This window comes from Rattus norvegicus, chromosome 10 (genome assembly GCF_021556685.1).
Source record: "Rattus norvegicus strain SHRSP/BbbUtx chromosome 10, alternate assembly SHRSP_T2T, whole genome shotgun sequence".
Taxonomy (NCBI): Eukaryota; Metazoa; Chordata; class Mammalia; order Rodentia; family Muridae; genus Rattus; species Rattus norvegicus.
Window position 1 is genome coordinate 16778572 of NC_141543.1, and position 8022 is coordinate 16786593.

Below are 8022 nucleotides of genomic sequence, written 5' to 3' on the forward strand. Positions count from 1 at the left end.
ACAGTTATAAATGGTTGTGAACCACCATGTGGGTACTAAGGATTGAACCTTGGTCCTCTGCAAGAGTATTTCTTGCTTGCTTGATTCTTTTTTTAAGATTTATTTATTTATATGAGTACACCATCACTGTCCTCAAACACACAGAAGAGGGCATCAGATCCCATTACAGATGGTTGTGAGCCACCATGTGGTTTCTAGGAATTGAACTCAGGATCTCTGGAAGAGCAGTCAGTGCTCTTAACTCCAGCCATCTCTCCAGCCCCAGGAACAAGTTTTTACAATCATGGCAACAAACGCTTCTCAGCCTCCATCAGAAATTCCTTGTTGTCTACATCAGTTTAAGAAAACAAATCCTTGTGTGGTCCCAGTTGTCCTGAGAGTCTGCACTTCCCTGCAGCCCCTTTTCTCATTTGTTTCTTAAGCAAAGGAGCTAATCATTAGAAGGTAAGATCAATACAACTACACAACAAATTCACACACTGTCTATTCACAGTTTAAAACACCACGACGAGGCCCTAGGTACACATCACAAAGGGAAAAAAAAAAAAACAACCGGGAATGTCAGGGCAGGGAGGCAGGAAGGGGTGGGTGGTTGGGGGAAAAAAAAAAAAATCAATGACCATCCTCTGTTGTAAAGCAAAAGTCAAAAGTCTGAGTCTGGACATAGTTCAGTTGGTGGAATGCTTGTCTAGCAGGTAGAAAGATACGGTTGTCCATTTCTGAATATGAGAAGGATGGCCATTTGCCAAAATAATGCTTTGTCATTTTTTACTATGCTGAGTCAGATAAGGCTCCAGGTCTAATCGATTTACACAAATAGAGAAGTTCCCTGTTCTGTCTGTGAGCAAGCACAGGTCTCCATACAGTTAACCTGGAGACCCAAAACTTCAGATTAAGAACCCTATTTGAGGAGTCTATGTGTGATGCTCTTTCTGCAAGCATAAGACTTCCACTACAGCTCGGAGGTCGTCCAGCTCTCCCCTCTCTCTGGCCTCCCTGCTTTTCTCTTCCTCTTACCTGACCTACTGTGGGTTTGGTTCTAGTCCTCCAACTTTTCAATTTCTCAGATCTTTAACTTTCCTGACTCCTGAAAACACCGAGCATCAGGACGATAATAATAAATCTTACAACAATTGTACTGTTCTGGGTTTCCCAAGATGAGTGACAGCTCCTAGTAACAATAATGCTAGGACCTGATGTCTTTAGTTCAACTTCACTTAGCACAGTGTAGAGATTGAATACACACCTCCCAAATGGGCTCACATTTCTGCTCCGCTATCCTTATACCACTAGACATATGTACTTAACATGTCATCTCCTTTAAAATTTGGAAGAATATGCCAGTGTGATACTGAGGTTTTAAAGAGATACACAGCTCCTGTAGTCCTTACAGAGAATGACATAAGAATCCTTAGTTCTGGCTAGATATAGTGATTAATCTCAACACTTGGGAGACAGAGGCAGGTGGATCCCTTGAGTTGGAGGTAGATGTACACAAAAACAACAAACAAAACCAATCAACCAACAACAGAAAACCCCACCCTGGTTCTGATACTTGGTTTTGAACCATAGCCTGTCACAGAGCTCCTAAATTCCTTTGAGTTCCCCAGATGGGAGAAGACTCTGTTATTCTAATGCAGTGTCTCTGCCTGTGCTCTTGGATAGCTTCAGAACTTTCTAGTGAAAATAACCACTGTATTAAAGTGGATGCTTTCAGTCCTAATCCCAGACCTCTTCTGGAGAAAGAGGTAAAAGTTGAAATGCTATGACAGTGGTTAATGATATCACGTATTCAGAAAAGTTCAAAGAGCTGGAGCAGATTAGCTACTAGAAAGAATAAGCTAAAATTTCAGGAAGACACTCGAAGCCACTGCCTATATGCTGTGCATTTCATCCATCTAGTTGTTCACCCATACGGTTTTATGTTCTTACATGAGCATGTGTCTGTGCATGTAAGTGTCTGTGGAGGCCAGAGGCTGATGTCTTCTGTCCATCTGTCTTCCCCAATTGCTTCTCTACCTTAAAAAAAAAAAAAAAGACAGGATCTCTCACACAGCCTGAAACTCACAGATTTGGTCACACTGGTTGGCCAGCAAACTCTAGCAATCTGCCTGTATCCACCTCTTCAGCACTGGAGTGCAGATGTGTGCTGCTACATGAACTCACTGGCTCACCCACCCTTCCTTCCTTCCTTCCTTCCCTTCTTTCCTTCCTTCCTTCTTCCCTATGTCTGTATGTCTGTGTATGTGTACAAGTATTCAGGTATCTATGGAGACCAAAAAGAGGCATTGTATCCTGTGGAATCTGTGGAGTTGTGAACCATCCATGCTGGGATCATAATTCCAGTCCTCTCCATGAGAAGCAAGTTCTTTTCTGAGCGGCCATCTCTCCACTCTACACAGCTTTTTACATGCATACTGGGGATCAGAAGTCAGGCTGTCACGGCACTTTACAGACTCACCCCCACCCATGTACACCTAGAAGAGATTAATGTTTTTTAAATTTGTCTTAGAGGGCCTATAGTGGTAGCTTGCAGTACACAGCAGTCTTGCTGGAGAATGCAGCAAATCAAGGATCTATGAGGGGATTATGCTATTTGAGCAAGTGCTGCTACACAACTACCAACAAATATGCCCTACAGCTAGAAAAGACGGGGTGGAGGGCTGGAGAAATGGCTCAGTGTTACGAATACAGCTGATCTTCTAGAGGGCCTGGGTTCAATTCCCAGGAACCACATGGCAGCTCACAACTGTCACTGGGGTGTCCGGAGGCTCCAACACTCTCACACAGACATACATGCAGACAAAACATCAATGCACATTTTAAAAAAAGCAAGGAGGACTAAGATATTGTTTTGGATTTCAAATAGCTTTTATATAAGGGTGATAGGAAAAGTAAAAATATAACACAACAGGGTGCGACAGTTTACACATGCTATCTGTATAACACAGGTAACAGTACCATGGGGATTCTAGGTTTGACAGAGTAGCTCTGATTTCAAATATACTGCCCATCAATTCCTTCAGTTCACCTGTATGCTTAGATTACGGGTCACCATGTTTGGCAGAAAAATATAGTTATAATAACTACTTTAGAGACAAGCCAGACAACTAGATTAACCTTGTGCGGTTTAAAAAGTACTAACAATATAGTATTTTTAATAGATGGGAAGTACTAATAAGCCTTGAATTGGACACATGCCTGGAACCCCCACATGCAAAATGCTCAGGAGGGTCAAAGTGAGCCTGGACCCACAAAGTGAGCAACTGCCAAAGAGAAAGAGAAAAAAGAAAGAAAAGGAAAAGAAAAGAAAGAAAAAAGTAGTTGGGACTCTCAGGACAAGACAGCAGTCTCATTACACCGTCCTTGCCTAAAGCCCTTGTAAAGTTACTGAGAACTATGTCAATAATTAGCTTCATGATACTCCTGGGAAGGAAACCAAAGCCACTCCTGTGACAAAACTTAATTTTCCCCTAGGCAGAAAGAAGATAACAGCTGCTTGGATGGCCTCTTGCACACAAACTGAGAACACAGCTAATCATACGACAACTGCCCCGTCCTCTTCTGCTGCTACGTTGGCCATGTAGCCCACTAACTTACAAGTTCATCCCCTTCTTTGCTCAGCCTGGGCTTTATTTCACAGAACTAATCAAAATCAAATCCTAGCTGGGCATTATTATTACACACTTTCTAATCCCAGTAATTGAGGGGCAGAGGCAGGCAGTTCTCGGACTTTGAGCCTGGCTTACAGGGAGTTCCAGGACAGCCAGGGCAACATAGAGAACCTCCCCCCGACTCCAACCCCACCCACCAAAAAGAAGTTAAATCCTAAAAACCACAGATTCCCAGTCTCAATCTCAGATTTACCAAAACGGATGGTTTTAGTAAGCGCCATCTTAAATCAATGAGCAGCATTTAAAGGCTCTGAGGGCTGGGAAACTCAGCAAGTATTAATAACCCCTTTTGTGGATATAAAAACTAAAGCTTGGGCTAGGTATGGTAGTGCAAACATTTACTCCCTGCACTGAAGAAGCAGAGGATGATCTCTGTGCATGCAGGTTAACAGAGAAACACAGTGAGACCCTGTGTCAAACAAGGAAGGAAAAAAAAAACACATTTATTCCAACATTTAGGAGGCAGAGGAAGAACGACCCCTTCAATCTCATACATAGCGTTCCAGGCCAGCCAGGTGAGACCGGCTTTAACAAGAAGCGCAGCTGGAGAGATGGCTCCCATTAGAAACACTTTCTGCTTTTGAAGAAGACCCAGGTTCAGGTTCAGTAAGCCACCTGGTGGCTTACACCATTCATAATTCTAGATCCAAGGGGCCTTCAGGTACATGGCACATGTGTGGTGCACAACTTAACATGCAGGCGAAACACTCATAAGTAAAAATAATCTAAGAAAATTTAAGAATAAAAAAGCAGCACAGTTCTAAACTGTGTATAATGGCAAACACTTGCCATGCCGGCACTCAAAGAACTAGAGCAGAGATCTCCACTTCAAGCCCACCCTAGGTTACAAAGTGAAAGCCTTGTCTCAAAAGAAAGCAAAACAGGGCCAGCGAGAGTACAGTAGATAAAGGCATTTCGCGACAACCTGGGCTTGATCCCTGGAACCCAAATGGTTGTAAAGAGAGAACCAAGTCCTGCATGGTGTCCTCTGACCTCTACAACCCCAATCTCAGTTTTTAAAATTTAAACAAACAAAACAACCAACTAAAAGAGTCTCTTTCTTGGGCAGCAAGATGGATCCTCTGTTAATGGTGCAGTTTAACCGTAGAGCTTGACCCCTAGAATCTCTGTGGAAGGAGAACGTCTATAAGCTGTGCTCTCACCTCCCCAACAAGCACACATAAAACATCATGCACACACACAATTTTGTTGTTACTGTTTCAAGACAAGGTTTCTCTGTGCAGTCCTGGATGTCTTGGAACTCTTTCTGTAGTCCAGGCTAGCCTTGAACTCAGAGATCTGCCTGCCTCTGCCCCTAAGCGATGGAATGAAAGGCATGCGCCACCACTGTCTGGCTGCTCCTGGATTTTCAAGTAGATTTATCTTGCACCCCAACTGCAGCTCAGATACTACAAAAAGTCTGAAAACCAATGCCTGGCTACAAATTTTGCCATGCAAGAGAATCTCTATTGCCAAGATTTGATAATTGGGGGTTGGAGAAATGGCTTAGCAGTTAAGAGCACTGCTCATAACTGTCTATAACTCCAGTTCCAGGGGATCAGGCACTCTCACACAGACACAAACGCAGGAAAAACACCAATGCCCATAAGCAGCTAAGGATGTCCTCGAACAACTCCAAATGCTGGGATTACAACAGAAGATCATCATCTCTCATACCAGAGAAATTCCCACTGGTTGTTCCCCAAGCCTCAAAAAAAGAAATACATTTAACTTTTTACTTAACTATGGCCAGTAAGATTCAAAGAAGCATATCTGGGGTTTTAGTTTGTTTCGTTTCTCCAAGGAGTGACAACCGAAACTACGAATTTTGCTCTGAATTATGCAATTCCAGTTTCTAAAAGATCTGCCTTCTGGGAAGGTGATGCTCCAGTTTTTGGTGCAATACTGATGCAAAGTCCTTTAGGATCAGCTACTAAGGGAAAATTTTTAAAAATCAAGGTAGGCCCAACTATGAGAGTCTGCAAGTTTGAAAACTTCTAAGTTAAAGACAATTAACATTTGACCTCTGCAGCTCAGTGGCTTTATCAATTGCAGAGCACTCGTATTCGCTATATCTCAACATCTCAACTGACTGCCCTAAGCAAAGAAAAAAAGAAATTCAAGGCAAACCAGAGGACCCTCAGGATTTCCTCTTCAGATCCCCAGTGGGATCAGGTCACTCAGTGAGCATGCAACTTTCCAAGGCTCACGGACCTGCAACTCTAATCAGTGTTTTGGCCCGGGCACTTTATCAGAAAATGTTTACAGTTTTATCAAGTGAATTTATAAATATCCTACTGAACTGGGAACTCCTAGCAAACAGATCATGTCTTGTGATGTTTCTGGGGAAAAAAAAAAAACCTGAATAAATACTTTTTACTCTTCAAAGAAACTAAAAACATTGATAAACGCTGTAAACAAAACATACAGTTACCTCCCGGCATGATGTACACACCTTAATCCCAGCACTGAAGAGGCAGAGGCGATAGGGTCTCTGTGAGTTGAGGCTTATCTATAGAGCCAATTCGAGGACAGAACTAAATAATTTGAGAGATCCTGACTCAAAGGGGTAAAAAAAAAAGATTTAGGCTGAGTTCATAATCCTAGCAGTTAGAAGACTGAGGCAGGAGGATCTCAAATTCAGTCAGTGTAGACTACATAGCAAGATTTCCTTCTCAAAACAGAAAACACAGGGTAGTGTTGAGGGTTCACTAGTAAAATACATGCTCATCATGTTCAAACTCCACCACCACCAAAAAAAAAAATCTTTATTAATAATAATGTCACATATTATATGATGTTTATAATAACTACTATAAACATTAGCACCATACCAGGAGCAGGAAAGCACAAAATCTCCTATACGGCTGGACTGTTTAAGGCTAGTATGACCACTTGAACAACATAACCATTTCTTATCTCTAATCCACTTCTGAAAAATCACAGGATGCCCAAGCAGAACTGCGATCGTCTGTGCCGTTATCTTGCCCGTGGGATATTAGTGGATTTACTTCACGAGTCTCTCAATAATCTCATTTTATAGGTGGTGAAACACTCAAGGACTTAGAAAGGATTGAAGAGCAAACGCTCTCCCTCAATGGGACATTTCATGGTGTTTATGTCTCTCGGCAACACTCCCTCTGGTTGAGTTTGTGGCGCCAGCACTAGAACACAGTAAGGATGAACAGCCACAGGCCACAACAACTGGTCCTTCAGAACCGATTTAAATGGCATGGCTCAGACAGCCCTTGTGCAAACAGTGTACAAGGCGGTCCCGGCAGTTTTTACAGGGCAATTAAGTCACCTGGAGACCTGTGCTTTGGAGGTGATAGGTGACCTCCTGGTCCAGACCAACCGGCTACATCTACGGCTGAGTCTTGCACTCCGCACCACAGGTCACTCACTCATCAAGTCCCTAAAGGGATTCTAAGGGTTCTTGGCACCGAGGGGAGCCACTGAAGGCCGGACCAAGAAGGCCACCACGCCCCAGGCTCCTCTGGGACTTCAGGTAGGCTGGACTGCTGCACTAACTTCGACCCCGGAGTCACCTCCTCAAGAGTATTCGTGACGCTGGGAGGAGCTGTGCCCTACGGGAACACCAGAGGACTCAAGGGGATGGGGCTCAAAGGTCTTCTAGAGCGCGATGTCCGCAGTTTCGGGCTCACCTGACGCTCAAGGCCCGCTCGGTGCCCCCTCTCCGACCCCTAGTCTCCTGCTCGCTCGCCCGCTTCAGCCCGCTTCCGGCCAGCCCCCGCCCGATGTCCCCTCAGGCTGAGGGCGAGTCACCGAGAGAAAGCCGAGCAGAACTTTCGAAGAAGGCCTCCGCCAGGTTAGGACCTGGGAGGGGAGGACTGGGGACCGAGCGGGCCACTCACCCTCAGCCGCTCTGTAGGTCAGTCAGTCTCCGCGTCAGCGACTCCCTCCGCACCGTCGCAGCCGAGCCGGCGAGCGCGAGGACCGCAGGGCGGCAAGACGGCAGGACGGCAGGACGTGCGCACGCAGCGAGGGGCGGAGCCATAGGCCACGCCTCCAGACGCGCGGCAGCTAGCAGGAGGCTCCTGGCCAAGCTGACACTGCCTTCCAAGACAGCTTCGGGAGTGGTAACATTAACCCGAGAGGAAGGAAGCGTGTCAGTAAAAGCCAACTGTTTGTTGATCGAGAATCGGGGCTCGGGGCAGGAGAGATGGTTCAGCAGTTAAGAGCACTGACTGCTGGGCTGGAGAGATGGCTCAGTGGTTAAGAGCACTGACTGCTCTTCCAGAGGTTCTGAGTTCAATTCCCAGCAACCACATGGGATACAATGTCCTCTTCTTGTGTGTCTGATAGCTACGGTGTACTCAGATAAAAA

At 45.0% G+C, this 8022-nt stretch overlaps 1 protein-coding gene across 3 annotated transcripts in view; it reads right to left on the minus strand.

Moving 5' to 3' along the window:
* The window catches only part of Hmox2 (heme oxygenase 2), a 34246-nt gene extending 26590 nt beyond the window's left edge, over positions 1-7656 (minus strand). The window contains exons 1-2 of one of the 3 annotated variants that reach the window (XM_087574578.1): positions 7550-7626; positions 1933-2019 (exon numbers count right to left, since the gene is read on the minus strand). The gene's annotated coding sequence lies outside the window, so the exon portion shown is untranslated. 3 annotated transcript variants of the gene reach the window in all.
* Between the last annotated feature and the right edge of the window lie 366 nt (positions 7657-8022).